Here is a 20387-nt window from a genome sequence, read left to right on the forward strand (position 1 = left end):
TTTTCCAGCGTTTATGCTGGTGGGAGGCGCAATACCTGTGAGTCGTCATTTATCTCCCCCGATTCGTGGCAGAGTATCTACGATATCGTAATCTATAGGAACACTGAGTTAAGGGATAATAGAGCCTTTTGGGGGTTATAAACTGCCCCTTTTTAGGTTTAGCCTAGAGCCAGCACTCATGCGTTTCTCTGCAAGACTTATTGTAGAGGAGTAGGAGAATAGAAGCTCTGCCCGCTCTGCGCCCATATTTGCCATTGGCTTGTGTCCTTGTCTGTCCTAAATGCTGGCTTCTGATTCGTCATTAGGCTTGTTAGTCCCTCCTTAGTACCGCCTCCTCTTCATTTGTCACCTCCCATGGCGAGCGGCCCCTTTACTTCGGCTGTTACAAGGTACCTGATATTTTAGTCTGTGAGCACTATTTTCTTTAATCAGGTTATCCTACTGCAGGTGTGATGTGCTTTGGTGCCTTTTTTCCACACCCCTCCCTCCCATTGTCCATGCCTTCTCCTCCTCCCTCCCATTGTCTGAGCCTTCTTTTCCACCAACCGCCCTCCCTCCCACTGTCCCTGTCTTCTTCTTCCCTCCCCCCTTGCCTCCCATTATCTGTGCCTTCTCCCCCCCTCCGGCCCTCTCCCTCATATTGTCCGTGCCTTCTCCCCCTTCATCCCCCTCCCTTTTTCTGTGATGCCTACCATTTGCAATGCAATAGATCTTGCGTAAATGGAAGACAGATTGCATTGCAAATGCTTTTTTGTTGTTACATCTTGCCGATGCCTAGAGGATCAGCTTCTACTGGCCTGGGGTGAGTCGTGGAGCAAGGTCTGTTGCCCCCGGGTTCAACCATGGAGAGGTGAATAGAGAAGCAGGGCAGTGCTTGTTCCGACAGGGCACACCTCTACCCTTCAAGGCAGGACCCGCAGCTACGCTGTGAATGCCCCCTTTACCCATATGCGCCCCTTGCCCCATGCGGAGTAGCACGCCTCCCACACGCAGTCCCATCCCTGCTTGTGCTCACAGTCCCATTTCCTAAATATGACTGGACTTCCTTTCGGAGTCGTCGGGGTGATTCCTGCTCCCTCCCTCCGGGGCCCGTCTCCCCTGGCTGGGATGGTAATACGCATAAGACGTAACAATTGCCTTTTGGGCCACCTCGCAGGGTTAGATATTTTTCAGTGGGAGGTAAACAGAACAATGAAACAGTGCCAAAGTAAGTGAGTCTCCCATCCCACATAAACAGACAGTTGCCAGCTGCGAAGGATGAGAGACCGTCTGGTGTAACGCTCGATTTTCGGAACATGCCCGGAGCACAGGGCAGTCTTTGTGAGGTGTGTAGGGTTTGCGCCCCACTCCGGAGCAGTCTGCCCCTGGGACTCTACACTCTCTAGCCAAAGCCCCCTTTCACTGATGTGAGGCCGGATCTGACGTCTCAATTGACTAATGCACACACTGCAGGGGTCAGTTTTTTTTTGTTCCTAGGTTGGAATCTTGGTGGGGACATCCAGTCATTCATCCTTACGAAGTTAATAAAATGTATGTTTTGTATATATGTGGGCTCGTGCCACTAAATCCTCAGGGTAAATGTGCACTTTACAACAGACATGTGTGGTCACATATTAACATTTACAACCCCATGGTGCAGCACACGTCCCTGCACCCGGAAGTTGAAGGGGGCCCGCGCACCGTAGCTGAAAGTCACTCAGAGTCCAACGATCTCCCTCTTTCCGTTCCTTGTAAGTGGATCATAGCTTTCGTCTCCACCTAGGAGCTGACTTTCATTAAGGTCTACGGGAGATGCTATCCCTCTTCTGCATTTATTGAAGCTTCCCTGCGCGTTTGAATTAGGCCGCACAGCAAGCCTCGGCCCCGTGAAGGCATCTGCCTTTAATCGGAAACTTGGGCGGGGGAGGGGTAAGCTTACCTCCCTCCATTCCAGCTCAGGGGCTTCTCGGCTCCAAGCAGAGCATATAGGTGCACGTTATTCTTCCCAGAATGTTCATTGTTTCAGATTTAGTTGATGTAATTGTATATTGGTGGGGGTAGGGGCCTGCAAGAGTCTCTAACCTTCCACCCGCATACCTACAAGTTGTTTCTTTCTCCCCTTCTAGAAACTTTGTTGCTTCATTAATTGTGATTTGTTTTTCGGTTTGGAATGTAGCCTTTGTCCAGGAGTTGAATTCTTGTGTGTTTAGCAGGTTAATGTGTCCGGTTTTTGCTGCTCATGAACTTTTCTGTGTCGCTAGCTCCATCCCCCAAACAAGGTGTGCTATATCCGCTCCCCCCAGCCTCTGCTGTGAGTAAAATCCTCCATTCCACTGTCTATTTTGGATATATCCCTTCCCCAACTTGCCTGTTTTGGATATATCCTCCCCCATTCCACCAATTTCATGTGTGGGCTTTCAGCTTGTATGCCACTCGTTACTTCTGTGCCAGGTGCTTACCAGTTTCCTTCTGTGCTGTGGGACTTTGAGCCATCTGCGTCCTTGCAGAGTGTGGTAGTTTGGCACTCTGTCTGAATGCATTGTGCCTGTTTGCTACCTTCTGTCTTGTCCTTTGGAGATTACTGCTAGACAGTGGCACCACTAGGGTTGGTGTCACCCGGTGTGGGTAACTCATGGTGTCACCCTCTCACGACTTACCCATGGACCTCCTCCGCTGTAATAACTGTCATAAAAAAGCTGGAAGCAAACTGGAAGGTACAGATTAGGGCGCTATATTCCCCCCCCCCCCAGTCTTTCATTATTATAATGTTGCAAAAAGGGGTCGCTTTGATAAAAAATAAACAGTTATTATTAAAGAGAACCCCAAACCACGGAATAAGATGTTGAATTCTGAGTTTGTTGCTTCTCCAGACCAAGTACTCCTAAACTATACTGTCTATCAGTATGGATGACCTGTCACTCACTACAACTTGTAGTTCTCTCTCTTACGTAACATTCCTATACACTGAATTATACATTTTGAATGAGTGTATGTGTGTGATGTAAAGTGCTCTAACACCCTACACTGGTATGAGTGGCGCTATAAACCTAGTTAAATGCATCCAAGCTAATGTGGTAATGGATAATTGAGGGGACTGTTAAAGGGGTGGTAGTTAGGGAATCCGCAGCAAAGGTGGTCATTGGGGGGTCCAGCAAACAAATAAGCCACCCTGGATATAATAATATATGTACAGCTGACAAGGTGAGTGTTCTTCTGCAATGGGCAAAGCCATACAACTGAATTGAATTACGACCTGTCTTAGTGACTCCACTGTTGATTGAGCGTTCGTCCAGTATTAACAGGCTTGAGAGCAGCTGTGAGCCTGGCTGACTGTAACTTATGTGTGCCTCAGTCTCACTCTCCTGAGGCTTGTCTGATGCGGAGAGTCTTTGACCGCTGACCGAACAGGCACAAGGGCACTAGGTTGTGCCCTTCAAATTCTGGTGCTTTGCAGATATATTTTAAGAAGGTTTTAGGAGTTTTGCGTTGCTCAAATGGGTGTCATTTCTGATAATTGTATGTTTCCTTCCTCTTCATTGCTTGATTTTGCTTGTGAGAAAGTGTCACTCATAGTTGTTTAAATGTCACTCACAATTACACTAAATGAAATTATGAAAATGTCACACATAGCAATCTGAAACCTTGGCAGCTATGCACATTTCTAACTTAGTTCATACTGTTCATTCATATTATGATATTTAATTTATAATTAAATGATATTTTTCCCTTACCGACTGCCTCCGGATGGAGTCCGGACCCAAGAAGTCAGTCCTGAATTTGAAGGGGTCGGGGAGATGACGGCGCTCGTGATATCAAAGAAGATGGTGGTGTCGTAATTCTTTTATTCTAGCACGCACTCCCCTGCGCTGACGTCTCATCTCTTCCCTGCCGAATGACCGATTGCCATCGCAACGCATCAGAGGAGAGGAGCACAGCGCGCGGGGGCTGACCCAGGGCCATCATTGGTAGCGCTAAAGATTGACGGCCCTGGGACCCACAAACTGGCTGGGTATGGGTACGCCACGCATTCGCATTGCACCAGCACCAGCATCATCACATCGGTGGGTGCGTGCGTGCTTGGTGACATGCCGCAGTGCTGTGCACACTCACTGCACTAACTGCAGTAGCAGTATTTTAATTTGTAAGCAGGTGTGCAACTGCACACCATGGTGGCGTGCGCTTGCGGCTTGCGGCTTGCACGCACTATAAATAAAAAAAAGCAGAGCAGAGGTGAGGGCGAGGCTGAGGCTCAGGCTGCACTCCACTGAGCAGTGCAGAGCGAGCCAGCCAGCGTAACTAATCAGATTGTTGTCACCCCAGGTGGGGTGACTCCCGGTGCGGTCCGCACCCCCTCACCCCCCTAGTGACGCCACTGCTGCTAGACCACTCCTGTGCATCACTCAGCACCAATTCAGCACCAGCACCTCCTCAGCATCACTCAACACCACCACAGCACCACCTCAGCATCACGTGGCACCACCTAAGCAGCATCACAGCATTACCAAAGCACCACCAAAGCATCACTTAGCACCACCTCAGCATCACTGAACAACACCTCAGTATCACTCGGCAACACCGGAGAACCACCTCCACACAAGCACACCACCACCAGTAGCACTACATCAGTTTAACTGAGCATGACCTGAGCACCAGAGTAACACCACCTCAGCTCCATCGCAGCACCACCTGAGCACAACCACAGCACAACCTCAGCACAGCACCAGGGCAGCACCATCTCACCACCAGTGCACCACCACGTCAGCATCAGCATAGTACCAGCACAGCATCACTCAGCGCTACCACAGCATCACTCAGCACCAGCGCAGAATCTCCTCAGCATCACTCAACACCACCACAGCACCACCTCGGTATCAGCACAACACCACCTCCGCATCAGTGCACCTCCAGCAAAGCAACAGATCAGCACCTTTACAGCCCCGTCACAGCATCGACGCAGCACCACCTCTGCACCAGTGCAGCATCACTTGAGCATTAGCGCAGCAGCAGCATATCACCAACTCAGCATCACTCAGCACCACCTCCGCATCACTGAGCACCACCTGAGCACCACCTCTGCACAAGCCGACCACAGCCTCAGCACCATGTCAGTATTACTCAGCATCACCAGAGCATCAGCACAGCACCACCTCAGCACCAGGACAGACAAACTAGAAGAAATTGCATAAGTTAATTATTTGTTTAATAGGGTTATTCAGTTGTAAATAATATTTACTTGGTTATAAGGTAACAAAAATGCTTATAATACTTTATTATAACGTTACAACATGCTGTACAGCAGCCGCACTGCTCTACAAAATAGTCTAAACCCATTGGCAAAGCCAATAGCTCTGGCAAAACATTTATAAGGTCCCAAAGGCGAGACATTTTGGCTATGCCAATACTTGTTTCGGATGGCACTACCTCAGGGTTTGAATGTCATATTTTAGAACATGACAGGGATAAACATTTCATGCAAATGTTTGATGCCAGTAATTCAGAATCAAAGAAACTTCACTTTAAAGAATATTTTGTGTTAACCCTCCTTGCTAAATTGCCTTTAAGTGATTTCTGTACTGTGGCAGATGTGTCAAAAACCATCCTCAGCTCTGTGTCTGGGAAGGCACTGGTCCCGATGTGGTCCCTGTTAACCTGTTTAAGTATAATACTGCCCTCAGGGCTCCCCTATTACTAACGCTTTTAGAGCCTTTTTTTAGGAAGGGCCTATCGACTCATGGAGAGAATCAATAACCGTACCGATCTTTAAGAAAGGTGATAGAAACCACCATGTAAATTACTGCCCTATCTCATTATTAGATTATTCTCCTAAATTACTTGGGTGAGTGATTTTGGCTGAATTGGAAGACTAGTCTGAGACGAACTCCTTTTTCTCAGAAGTAAAATTTCAATCTCGGCTGTGCCTTGGCACGGTCAAATAAGCGTTTAACCAGTCCCTAATTTTAGGAAAAAACATCAAGGCCAGGAGAGGTGCCATTTACATGGCCTTTATGGACCTCTCCTGCGCCTTTGACTTAGTGGACAGAGGGCAACTGTGGGAGTAGATGGAAGCAGTAGGTATTGACCCTCCCTTACTGGAACTGTTAACACCTCTCTATTGGGACACAGCTATGAAAGTACGTTACACCCAAATTGGCAATTGCACTAACCCCATAAGGGTCACAGGTTAGACATGCTCTAGATTAATTTCTTACTTCCTGTGCCATAGATTTCCCAAACATTGGTTCCCGTCTCGTCCTGGTACGTAAGGACGCAGATGACTCTTTATTGAACACACAGCAAATGGATTACAGGCTCTTTTAGATGGTCTTAATGACTTCATGAGGGATCTAAATCCGCAGATTAAACAAACAACTTCATTTGTTTAGACCTGCCATCCAAAATACACCCGCTCTAAAAGTTTTAATATTGGGGGGACCCCTATCCCTAAGATTTCTAATTTTAATTACTTGGGTATTCTTTTCGGTGCCAACTTGACCTGGGATCGGTTATTTACCCAAAGATCACTGAAGATGGTGGCTTCATGTGAAGAGATTTTCAGCTTCGCGAAAAAGCTGATCTATAAGCCACTTAAAGAGATGTCTGCGCTATATACCAGCAAATGCCGCTCGGCCAGTACATATGGGGCAGAAGTTTGGGGGTACACAAGTCTGGGCTTTCTGCGGGCAGCCAAAAATAAATTAGTGCGCAGACTTTTGGCAATCCCCAAAACAACACCCAGTCTCATCTCACACAGGGAACTGGATAAAGGCTGTTTAGAGGATGTTATAAGCCTGGCTCCCATCTTATTATGTAGAAAAATATAGGCCACTTCCAAAATGAGTTTCTCATACATGGTTGTAGGGGACTGTCTTTATTTAAGTAATATGTCAGCTATTTCTTGTCTGGCATATAAGAACTGGCTTGGTCCAAACTGGAATTGCATGGTGAGCAAAAAAACGATGGATTTAGGGCCAGATCTCTGTACTGGGGTGAACGTACAAGAGTGTTCTGCATTCTGTCTGTTGTATTCTGGTCTTCTCCTTCTCTACTGCTCAGCCTGTGTGTGTGATGTAATCAGAATGTTTGTGAATGCATGGTTTGAATGAGTGGTCAGTTTGAGTGAGTGGTGCTGAGCAGCAGGACGCTGCTCCCAGTGTGGCCTTCTTTACCATCCCGGTGAGGCCTTCTTTACCATCTTACTTGTTCCCAAAGCAAGCGCCTTGAGACCTTACGGTGAAAGGCGCTATATAAGAACGTATGATTTACGATTTGATTTACTTGTGATTAATAAATCTACCTAATCTACACTACTGGCTACTGGAAATCTTATTACAATGACATTACTTCATTGTAAAACTGTCCAGTTGTTTTTGAATATGATAAGAACTCCCTTGGCGAACTGGGTTTAACCCAACTTTATGATTCCCCATGTAGTGTTAGTACTCATAATAAGGCCTTGGTAAACGAAGTCTCTTTGCACAGAGGGAGAAATAGTGAATTACAACATCGGTTGATATGGTTTCCATTCTTGAATATGCGCCCTTTTCAACTTCACCAGGTATGGAACCATATCTAACGTGGATAGAGAATCCAGAATTAAGATTTTATCTTACTTATTTAAGAGGAAATACAATCCCCTGTTTAGTGGGTTTTCCTCAGACAGGCTGCGGGTTTGCCACACTCCCATTTTGCACATGTGATGGAGTCTCTATTCAATCTACAAAGGACTTTATGCTTTTTGACACATTGTATTGCATGTTAAGATCCAGCTTTTTTGTTCTTTCTTTCATTACATGAATTTTAATAGACATCAAGAAGGGTTGAATTATTTACTATGCTTAAATTGACATGCACTGTGTTGTTGGTTATTGTTAGACCTGGCATCCTTGGCATGGTTTCCCTGACTGTTTGCCTATGTCTCCGGTATTTTTGCTGTGTGCTGGATTTCGCTTTGCTGGTCTAGATGCTTTAGTCACTTTGCTACTGCTGATCAGTGCTAAAGTGCAACTGCTCCCTTCGTAAATTAAGTTATGGATTTATGTTTCCATGAATGGCATGTTTTATTTTACTGATACGTCCCAAGTAAATTGCACTGAGAGTGCCAGTGCCTGTAAATCGAATGCTACTATGTGGGCATGCATCTCTGATTGTGCACCCACAGAAGTAGCCCTGTAAGGGTATCTCAGACCTGCAACCGTGGTGTCTGCGCACAGTCTCTACTGCCATGCCAACTTGGCAAGTGCATACACTCGCCAGGCCTAACCTTCACTTTTATTACATGTGAGTCCCTCCAAAGGTAGTTCCAAGGTACTCCTGTGGACAGGGTGAAGTGTATGTGAAAGGTAGGACATGTACTTGTGTGTGTGACATGTTGTGATAGTGAAATACTGTGTATTTCGTTTTTTACTAAGGAAAGGCTATCTATTCCATAGGATAGAATGGGAGTTCATTTATAACATCTTATAAGTATAACGTTCCACTGGGACAGGGTAGAAAGATAGAGTTTAGTATGCCTGAACTCAGAATATAAAAATCCATCATTTAGTAAAGATGATTTCTATATTATGTGTTTGAAAATACCACTTTTAGAAAGTGGGTATATTTTTGCTTAGCCATCCGATGTGTCTCTGCTGGTTTGTGCATTGACTCTCTGGCTTTGGAGTGACAGGGGCTGGGGATGTGCATTCTCTTCAGACAACCACTGGGGGGTTTGAGATGTGTCCTGCCTTTCCTGAATGAGTCAGGGCTGGGCTGAATAGATCTGGGCTGCATTTAGAGTAGTGGGAGGAGATTTACTTGCATCTGAATAGGCCTGGTCTTGCTTGGATAATTCTGTCAACACCTCCTGCCTAAAGCTGGGCCAGGGAGGACAGAACTGGTTTGGAATGAGCACAGACTCTCGCTGCCACAAGAGAACAAAGGGAATTGTGGTATAAATATTGGGGCCCAAACCCCAGAATTTTAGAACTTGCTTTGATCAAGGAACCTGCCAAGAAGAAGAGCTGGGGAAGCTGTGAGGAGAGACTACGTATGCTTGTATGCTTTGCTGTATTTGCCTGCAGCAGCAGCTTATGTCTTAGGCAGAGAAAGGACTTCACTGAACATTCTGTGGCTTTTTCTGCGGAGAGTCTCCAAGGGCTTGAAGTAGAGCTTGCCCCCTGTTCAAGAAGTCTCAGGAACTGCAAAGACTTCATATTCCTCTGGATACCACCTCTCGGACCGTGCGTTCCAGGTGCCACAGAGGGAAACCACAGTCTGACGCCGTCACCGACACTGCTGCTGGCTCCATGATCCGAAAACACTGTGGACGACACTGCCACCCTTCGCACGACAACCCCGGTCTCACCGACAACGAAGACTGCCACCACTGAGCTGCTGCTCGCACCATGACCTGTGGGCACTGCACCGCCTTGGTTCACTCTGCCGTCCTGGTCTCACCGATGATGATGCTGCAAGCTGACATCACTGCCACTGCATGCTCCGTGGTTTGGGGGCACTGCTCGTAAGTCACACGACTCATCGCCCTGTCCCACACCAAAGTCTGGGCGCACCAATGCCAGCTCCCATTGACCAGCACAGCCGCCTGCACTGTGACCTGTCAGCACCACAAAGAGCAATGTTCCACTTTGCACCGCTGCCTCAGTCTCACTGGTGCTGCTGGACGACCTCCACCGAGCTGCTGCATACATCACAACCTGAGTGCACCTTACCCCGCACCACTCAACTTCACACCACAACCGTGACAGTTGCCACGACCGGCCCGCACTGACTTTGTGAGCTGGAAACAAAGGTACTGTTTACAAGGCTTCTGACACCGATGCCGGTCCACACCGACACGGTCAACCAAAACTGTTGGATTTGGTTGTTTTCAGCACCGCAGTAGCACCGTACAGTACACCAGCTTGAAGCACTGCAATTTTAAGGTTATTGTGGCAAAGTGCATATTTTGATTATTGTATGGTGGATTTTTGTTATTTTTATCATGTTTGGTTTAGATGAATATGACTTATTTTTCTAAACTGGTGTGGTGTCCATTTATAGTGTTTTCACTGTGTTACTGTATGTGTGCACAAATGCTTTACACACTGCCTCTGAGACAAGCCTGTCTGCTCGTGCCAAGCTACCAAGGGGGTGAACAAGGGTTGTCCAAGGGTGTAACTACCTTACCCTGACTAGAAGCAAGGGTCCTTACTTGGATAAAGGTGCAAACCATTGCCAACTAGAGACCCCCATTTCTAATAATTATACATTTTACTTCTTATGCCTTGAAATTTAATCAATCAATCAACCAGGATTGGTAGAGCATGGCTGCATTAACCGTGAGGGTCTTGAGACACTGTCTGTTAAACTGCCGGTTCTCCTATTGGATTAACACCCATGTCTTGAGGTCCTTCCTGAATTGCTGGCGTGATGGTGAGGTTCTGGGGTGCAGTGGGAGGTCGTTCCAGGTCTTGGCCGCAAGATGGGAGAAGCAGCGGTCTCCTGCACCTAGGGCAAGGAACCAGATCTGAGTTTCCTGGTAGGCTGGTGAAAGGTCACTCTTTGGATGAAGTATGCAGGTTCGTCATTGAGTAATATTTTGTATGCATGAGTGAGTAGCGTGTACTGGCATCTCTTCATGACTGGTAGCCAGTGGAGTTTGCTGAGGTGAAGAGTTAGGTGCATCTGTCTGTGGAAGGTCGAGGATGAGCCTGGCCGCTGTGTTCTGGATTGTCTGGGTCTTCTTCATGAGTTGGGCTGTTATTATTACATAGATGGAATTGTCGTAGTCTAGTCTGCTGGTGACAAAAGCCTGTGTCACCGTTCGCCTGGTGTTGGGAGGGAGCCATCTGAACACCTTCATGAGCATAGGAAGCAGGAGATGGAGACAATGCTGACTTGCTTCTTCATTGATAGCTGGCTGTCGCGGATGATGCCAAGGTTGAGTGTGTTCAGTAGATATCAGGGTTGTGTCCAGCTCCATGGGCCATCTTTTGTTGCTCCAGTGTGTGTCCTTGCCTTTCCCGAAGATGAGTACTTCTGTCTTGTCAGTGTTGAGTTTTAGACAGTTGATATTCATGCAGTCTGCAACATGTTTCATGCATCTTTGGAACTTGTATTTGATGGTTCTTGGATTGTTAATCAGTGAGAGGATGAGTTGGGAGTCATCGGCGTAGGAGATTTTGTTACGTCCGTGCTTTTGACAGTGTTGGCCAGGGGGGCCATCTATGTGTTGAAGAGGGTTGGGCTGAGGGATGACCCTTGAGATACCCCAGAGTTGATGTTATTAGTGAGCAAGGGGGTGGGATGGAGATTGAATTTCTGATTTCTACCTGTGAGGTATGATGTGATCCACTTGAGGGCTACTCCTTGGATCCCAATATGAGGGCTCCTGTTAATCAGTGTGTGGTGGATATGGTGCTGAATGACAGTATTCATCGGTTGAGAAGGATGAGGGCCATTGTTTCTCCCTAGGCTAGCAGCATTGGGATCTCATCTGTAGCTGTGACTAGAGCGGTCTCTGTGCTGTGATTTGCCCTGAAGACGGATTGGGAGGGGTCAGGAAGTTGTGATTCTCCAGATGCCTGGTGAGCTGGATGTTGATTGTCTTCTCAATGACCTTGGCTAGGAAGGGGAGCAGAGAGATGGGATCGTAGTTCTTCAGTTCTCCTGGGTCCATAGATAGCTTCTTCATCAATGACTTCACATCAGTGTGTTTCCAGTTCTGGGGGAATTGGACTGTGGTGATCAAGGAGTTAAGGACCATGGTGAGTTCTTTTCTAATGAGTTGATTGCTGAGGTTGAAAGAGTAGAGGGGACAGGGATCTGCAAGGGCTCCAGAGTGGAGGGATCTCATGATGGTAGCCATTTCCTTTTCAGTGAGGGGGCTCCACGAGGTGAGCTAATGTGGGTGAGCATTGGTCGGCGTCAGGAAGCTGAAGCTGTGTTTGGCAGGGGGATGGGTTGCGGAATCTTGGTAGATGGTGTCAATTTTGTTGTGGAAGAAATCCACTAGGGCATCGCAGAGATCTTGTGAGGGTGTGATGTTGTTTTCTGTTGCTGAAAAGGTGATTAGTTCCTTAACTATGCTCAAGAGTTCAATAGAGTCATTGGAGCTGTCATTGATGCAGGTGGTGTTAGGGTGGACTTATTGGTTTTTTTCGGGAAGTGGTGGCTGCGGTTGAGGGCAGCTTTGAAGCATATACGGTCCTCAAAGGTCTTACTGGTGTGCCGTCGCCTTTCAGTCTGTCTGCAGTTATGCCTCTGGGTTTTAGTTCTTCAGTGAACCAGTAGGGGTGTAATGTTGGTTTCTAGGGGTAGGTAGGTTTCCCTGGGGTTACTCCGTCAGTACTTGCCGTGATCTAGTTTGTGAAGTTGTTCACAGCTTGTTCTGTGTCCTCTATGGTGGTGGGTAGATGGGAGTTGAGGGCTTTGGTCCAGCGTTGTTCTGATACCTTGGACCAGCTCAACATTGTTTCGCTGGCAGTGGAGGTAGGGGTGTTGAGGGGTTCTGAGATGATGAAGTGGATGCAGTGGTGGTCAGTCAAGGTGAGTTCTTCAGTGTGAGTGTATTTTATCCTGTTTCCGCCTGTGGAGATAGGGTTCAGGGTGTCTCCTGCGACAGAGTTGGGGTTGGTGACTAGTTGGTTGAGTCCAAGGGTGGCCATACTTTCTAAGAGGTCAGACGTGTTGGTTTTGTCTATGTTCTCAAGGTGAAAGTTCAGGTCTACTAGGAAGATGTACAGATTTGAGTCGATGGTGAAAGGAGTAAGAAGTCGGGTTGGTGTTGCCGAAGGGAGAGAGGGATCCTGGAGGTCTGTAGGTAAGGGTGCCTCAGATTGTGGTCTTGCTATTCATTTGGAGATGGAAATTCAGGTGCTCCGTGAACAGGTGGTGTTGACTGTGGTGGTTGGACATTTGAGGGTCTCTTTGTAGATTATGGTAATGCCGCCACCGCTTCTATTTGTGCAATTTCGGTGCATGATCTTGTATCCGGACGGAGTGGCTGTGCCAATGTGAGGTGCTGATGTGGTGTTCAGTCAAGTCTCTGTGATGAAGACAGCATCTGGGGCATGGGTGGTGATGACGTCCCATATTTCTGTGGTGTGTTTTCCAAGCGAGCGAGTGTTGATAAGTAGGCAGTTGATCTTTCCGGAGGTATTGGCGTCAGCCTTGCTGCTGGTTGTGAGTGATGTGGTGTTGCTGATGGATGTGGTGGCCATTGTTTCTCTTGTGATGCAGGTAGAGAAGCAGTTCTGGCTGGACAAGGGGCCTTTGGTGGTCCTGGGGGAGGCCTGGGTGCAGCTGCTGTTCTGGCGTCCGGGTCCAGGGCTTTGAGTTCATCCGAGCTTAAGTGAAAGCAGTCCATAGTGGTTGGAAAACTGGCGCAGAGTGATGTCCAAGTGTTGGCACTGCATGACCTCTGTACACATCTGCTGCGCGGCTGTGCCATGGTCTCCATACTGGAGGTTGGGTGGGGTCGCTGGGGTGTGGCTGTGGTCTCCGCAGGGGAAGACACTAGGCGAGGCAGGGAGCGATGTGGGAGGTGAGATGCAGGGAAGCAGCAGGCCAGCTGAGGCAGAAGGGAGGACCCAACAGATATGCTAGACAATGGACAGGTCAGGGGGGCTCCATCAAGCAGGGCAGGCATGGAGACGGGAAAACAGAAATTGAGAAGGAATTACATCAGATGATCATGATCACGATAAGTAATTACTGTACAGCCAGGTGTACCTGCAATAAGTTAATACATTTGTTAGTATTTATACTATTTAATGTCTGGTTAAAAATTACTTATCTATAAAGAAGTATTAATGTATTTGAACCACTCAGTTTCACTGTTCTTAAAATGTAAGCCCTCTCTTTATGGCTATTATGTAGATGGTTTAAACAAAAGTTTTATCTTTTTTACCAGAGCATGTTCCTGTGTTTTTAACTATACTGTCTTGTAATTGTGGGAATGATGTATGTATTTTTATGTGCTCTTATTGTCATATTTTGACCGAATAAAGAATTTTTACTGGCCGACATTACATTATCCCACCCGCCCTCCGTGTTGCCTTCTATCATTCCTCCTGTCCTGCCAGCCACCGGTAGCCCTTGTGGGGCAGCAGCTGCAGCCTGTGCTGCACATGTTTGAGGCAGAGTGCATCACAGTGGTGTTGTGAGTGCCACCTGAATCACACAAACTACCAGGAGGGGCTAGAGAGGAGGGTCTGAGAGGGCATTATTTTTTATGTTCGCTGTGACTATTGCTAATGCTGGCATTGTTCTGTTAAATAGGTCCTTCTAGCCAATTGGTATTCCAAGGAGCGTTAATATTAGGCCATTAACAGGACATGCAACTATTTGCATCTCAGAGACTACCTCTGCCCTCTCACCCACTGGACTGTTAAACCCAAAATGCCTACAAAAAAATCAGAAAGCCATGAACTACATTTTAGTTTTCATTTCACAACGTTTTGCTTTAGCTCTATGACATAAGATACAATCATCTATTTTTTTCCAACCAACAGCATATTGCATTGTGGGGCTTGTACTTTTGCTTTTAACAGTTTAATGATGGTCTTAAAACCACAGCATGCAAAGTGCTATTGCCTAAAATGCTAAAATTGGCTGGACGTGTTATAAAAAGCCACGTGTCAAATATTTTTTACAATTTTACAAAGTCACATACTCCATGTAAAAAAACGTGTTTCACACATAAAACTAACAGTAAAATCAGCTCACATATTTTAAGAGGATTTAATTTTTCTATCACAGCATGCAAGCTTTGTCAATGTGGATTGCGTTTATCGAATGTGGAGTAATACGTTTGATACCGAGATTCACAGCACTACAAATGTAGAGCACAGACAGCAGGAGTGCAACCTTCCCTAACACAATTACAAGTTATGGACAGGTTGCAGCAGCAGAAAGAACACCACACAATTCTCTCACACATACAGGACATGTACAACACAGGTAGTTAATGGATTAAAGAGTGAAAAGCCTTTGAAGGACTATTGTATAATTTTCGTAAACAGGCAAAGATATAGGAAGTACAAAACCCATGCAAGAAATAGCCAAACCCCATATAAGTTTAACATACATTCATGTACGCATACAGGATGAACCCTCCCTTACCTTGTGTAGTATGTTTAATCAGTGGATTCCATGTCTTGTACCGGGATACATTAAAAAATACTACTGTTCACTCATTGTAGTCTCCTAGTTATTGAGGGGCATATTATCAAGGGGGTTTATCTCCGCTTTTTTGGCTTTAAAAGCCAAGAAAGCGGAGATAAAATTATCTCCCTATTACCTAGCTGTTGCTAACACCAGTTAGCGACAGCTAGTAGGAGGTAGCGACCATCTTGGGCCCCGCTTTGCATGTCAGTGAAATATATCACTAATGACATGGAAAGTGGGCGTGCCAAGATGTTAGCGACTGGAAACAGTCGCTAACATAGCTATCTCCTATTACCAACTTTTGGAGATATTCGCGCTAAGCGCGAATATCTCCAAAAGCTAACACCTGCCTCTGAGCAGTTCTTAGCCATGTTATCCAATGGTAGGTGGATAACATGGCTAAGAGCATTAGCTCGGTAATGCATGAATATCGCTGACTTTTCAGCGCTATTCATGCATTTCGGCCGATTTTTATCGCTTAGGAGATAAACCTTGATAATAGCAAGGTTCCTAAGCGATAAAAATCGCCGCAGCTCGGCGATAAAAATATTGCCGCTAAGCCAACATAGCGATAATTATCGCTAGTTGTTGGTAATATACCCATGAGTTCTCTAGTTTGGGTGAGGTTATGTCACTTAGGTCAACATTTACTGCCTCTTTTTATTAAGACCTAGATTAAAATTCTAGGTGGATGAGCACACAATGTGTTACACTGTTAACTTCCTATCACAAGATTAACAACAGGTGGGCCAAGTAATGGGCACATGTTGTTTACATTGATTTGTTTCAGTGCTTGAATATTGTTCCTGTTGAGTCCAGAGTTTTCCCCAGGAATATAGGTATCACACAAAATATTTTGAAACAAACAATGGTTCGTATGGCTTGTTCACCAGCCGCAGAAGGGGGGAGAGGCGATGGGGCAGGCCTCACAACAGGCTATTGGTAGGGTTATCTGTATTAAACATGTTTCCCGGGCCAAGTCAAATTTGTAATTGTAGCCTGCACTATGAAACAGTCAATGCCCATGCTGCTAAGCCATATTTGCCACTGACTTAATGTGAGCAGCAGGATTGCATCGGCTTTGAGATCACAAACTAAACTATACATCAAAGGACCTCCTGCCTCGTTGCAAGTACAAATAGGGCAGTGGTAATGAGGCAGTGACCATCGGGTCCTATAGTTCTCTGCTGCCCTAACAGATTTACATCATGTCTGGAAAAGCAGTGTCATGGAGGCTGAAGGGAACAGCTCTTAGCTTAACCTGGACATCCTCCTCTTCTGCAAAAAAAGTGTATTTTGGATTGTGTCACCTTAATACCTCAAATTATATCACTGCTCTGAGCGGCCTTTATTAACCCCTTCGGGGCTGATGACGAGCTGGGCTCGTCATGGCGTAGCCTCCTCGCACGCTCATGACGAGCCCAGCTCGTCATGAGCCCCACCCTCGGGGGAAGCGCCAGCGCTCCCCCCGAGTCAGCCCGATTTTTTTAGTTTCTGCGGGGATGGCAGGGGAAGACCTTCCCCTGCCTCCCCCCGCCCTCCCCGCCCGCGTCATCAATGACGTCAGCGCGCGAGGCGCGCTGACGTCACCGGAGGCTCCATTTGTTTACCGACGCGCAGGGAAGCCATTTGCTTCCTGCGCGTCGGATGGTAAACAGGTTAGTTTTGCGGCTGGGGCGGGGGAGATTTCAGTATTGGTTCTAAGGAGGGAAAGGAAAGGCTTTTCCTTTCCCTCGGTGGCATTTAGAGGTTTCCTGCTGCACGATCGTGCGATCGTGCAGCAGGAATGTTAGGGATTTTTTTTTTTTTTTCATGGATGATCAATTTCGTAGTTCGGGGAGCGGCCCCTTGGGGAAGGGTCGCTCCCCTTGTTGGGGGAACATTATCTATGAAGTCTTCTCTTTGCTGCAATGTTGTTGAAAGGCCGTTTTTTCTACAAAAATGCCGATGGGGGTCATTTATAAAGTAAAATAATAGTGCTCATTGTAATGAAGGATGCAAGTGCCTCTGTCCTTCATTACTTATACTGATGTGTGTTTCTGAAGTGGCTAAAAAACACACCTGTGCTGCCTAGGCAAAGCTCACTAGTGTTTTTGGCCTGATGAATGTTTTTTTTTTGTGTGCTGCTTTTCAAACACATGCTTTGTCTCCAGTGACCATGTGTGTGTTACTATGCCATGTGCGAAGGGGTCCCTTGAGTGAGCTGTCCATCATAGTGGGAAGCTCACAAATGTTTTTGGGCTGTTGATTGTTACCTGAATTTGTGCTGCAACTCTAGCGCCATCTTTGTCTCCATTGACCATGGGTGCGTTACTATGCAACTGCACAAATGTGCGCAGGGGTCCCTTGAGTGGGCTGTCCATCATAGTGGGAAGCTCACAAATTTTTTTGTGTTGATGATTGTTTTCCTGAGTTTGTGCCGCAACTCGAGCGCCATCTTTGTCTCCAGTGTCCATGTGTGCGTTACTATGCAATTGCACAGATGTGCGCAGGGGTCCCTTGTGTGAGCTGTCCATCATAGTGTTTGGGGTATGCACGAAACATGTCGACGATAGGAGTTGATAGGTACATCTGGACACATTACGTTTAGGGCAGCCTATCTTTCCACCCCGTTTATTACCACCTAGAGGCAAGAATAAAGTTTATTGTAAACCTACTGGGCAGGTATTTCACACATCACATAGTCCACTCCTCAAATACACATGCACCACACATAGTCTAATAAAGTGCTCCTACGTAACTTTCGCAAGTCGCAGCACGCCCCAGCCCGTAGAGGACTGGGATGGCCCCAATGATGAAGCATGTCACCGTGGGGCAACCCTGGTGAGTGAGGGGACACCTAAAAGAGGAGCATTTCTCCCCTTTTTTGTACACAATACCATATTTTCACAATCGACCCCAGTGTGTGTTGGTTGTTATCTGAATAAACTAGCAACGCTCTTAGGTATCTGGAAGCAGAGACCATTTGTTCATCATAGTGGGAAGTTCACAAATGTTTTTGGGCTGATGATTGCTTTCCTGAGTTTGTGCTGCAACTCGAGCCCCATCTTTGTCTCCAGTGTCCATGTGTGCGTTACTATGCAATTGCACAGATGTGCGCAGGGGTCCCTTGTGTGAGCTGTGAATCATAGTGGGAAGGTCACAAATGTTTTTGGGCTGATGAATGTTTTTCTGAATTTGTGCTGCAACTCGAGCGCTTGCTTTGTCTCCAGTGTCCGTGTGTGTTACTATGCCATCGCACCAATGTGTGCACAGGTCCCTTGAGTGAGCTGTCCATCATAGTGGGTAAATTTAGGAAAGATGGTGCACTCCGCTAGTTGGTGGGCGTTGCCAATAGGGGATCTTCTGTGTGAGTTCACATGCCTCTTATGTGTATAAATGGTCAGAGACTGTTGAGAGCAGCAGATGGGGAGAAAGAAGCTCCTGGTCATAGGAACTGTTTTAGGATTGCGCTTGTGAAAATCAAGGATGCAAGTGCCTCTGTCCAGCATCGCAGTTAACCACAGTAATTCTGTTGTCCCCCTCCCCATGAGAATCCCTGATGATGTCAGCGCGCACAGCACGCGCCAACATCTTCAGGGATTCCCAGGCGGTCGGGAAGCCATTTGCTCCTGCGCCTGGAGGTGTTAGGTTGGTTTTGAGATATTTGGGGGGGTTTGCAAAGAGGCTTCAGGGGAGAGGTAAGTGACTTTCCTCTCTTCTGATGTCTCTTTGCAGGGCATTTCTGGCTCACGGTCGCGCACAGCATTGCGATTGTGCGGTGGAAATGCCCTCACTAGCACCAGGGATTTTATTTTAGATTGTAGGAAGTGACCCATTGTGCAAGGGTCGCTTTCAGGTGGGTCGGATTTTAAATTTAGATGTTCTGGCCCCCCCCCCCCCGGTGGGCAAATCAACCCGTACTTTTGTCCGTTTTGCCCTTTTTGATGGCCCATCTGTGTGGATGTGATTTTGGGGGTACATTTGTGTATTGTTTATTCATTTGTTATGTTGTTTGTGAAATGTAGTATTAAATTATTTTTTTTCTTCTTTGTTTTTGATCCAGGCTTTTGCTGTTTGTATTGGTGTAGGTTGTGGTTCGGTTAATGCTGGTTTTGCAGCTTGTGTAGTTGCATGTGCTTGGTAAGTAAATGTTTTTTGTACTATTTTTCCTAGATAAATGTGTTGTTATGAAAAGTGAAGTTATTGCTGTTTGTGTGGCTTTGTGTTTCTTGATTGTTAACTTTTTTTTTGTATTGCTGCTTGATGTGTACTTTGTCTAATCTATACTTGTTTTTTTTTCTTTCCAGTGGGATTTCCTTTCTTTTTGCTGTGTTTCAGCAGAGTAGGTGCTGGTGAGTCTTCTTATATTTGGTTAGATTTGAATTGTTTTTGAGTGTATTGATTTTTGTGTGAAGACTCTACCTTGTTTACTTCTTCCTTTGCACAGTGTAGGTTGTTGTTCACTTGTGTGTGTAGTCTTCTTGATTTGTAAGGATAATGGCTGCTCGCAGGATTACTGCTAAGCAGGTTGTTAGTTTGCTTTTTGAGTCTTCCTCTGACCATGGTCCAGACACTGACTCCGATTCGGAGCTTGAGTTAGGTGCAGAAGATTCAGGCAGTGAGTTTTCTCTTCGCATGGTATCATCGGATGATGATTCTTCTTCTAGTGCTGATGAAGTGCCTGTGGTAGAGAGGGACATTGATGTGCCGGTAGAGAGGGAAGAGCCATGTGAGCGGCAGCCTAGGTCCTCAAGGTTTCCCTTTTTTTCTCGTCAGGAACAGGCAAGTGTGGTAAAGGCTGCGCCCAAAAGGTTTCACATTGCTGTGGTGCGCCAAAGGTTATCTGGTGCTGCTAGTCTTCCTGTTGTTGAGCAGCATGAGGCATCTGGTGCTGCTAGTCTTTCTGTTGTTGTTGAGCAGCAAGTGGCATCTGGGGATGCGAGTTCTTCTGTTGATGTTGAGATGCAAGAGGCAGCTGGGGATGTGAGTTCGTCTGTTGGTGAAGAGATGCAAAATGTATCTGGGGATGCTAGTATTCCTGTTGGTGTAGTGAGGCAAGAGGCATCTGGGGATGCTAGTGTTCCCGTTGATGTAGTGCAGCAAGAGGCATCTGGCCTGCAGGCTAGGGTGGCTTCTTCTCCTCATGTTAGTGATGACGTCTGGGTTGCCCCTGGCATGGTGCAGCCGGAATTGCCAGACTTCACTGGTGTTCCAGGGTGTAGAGTGGATACTGACAATTTTTTGCCAATTCAATATTTTCAATTGTTTTTTGACGATGA

The sequence above is a fragment of the Lissotriton helveticus genome, chromosome 2_1 (assembly GCF_964261635.1).
Source record: "Lissotriton helveticus chromosome 2_1, aLisHel1.1, whole genome shotgun sequence".
Classification (NCBI taxonomy): Eukaryota; Metazoa; Chordata; class Amphibia; order Caudata; family Salamandridae; genus Lissotriton; species Lissotriton helveticus.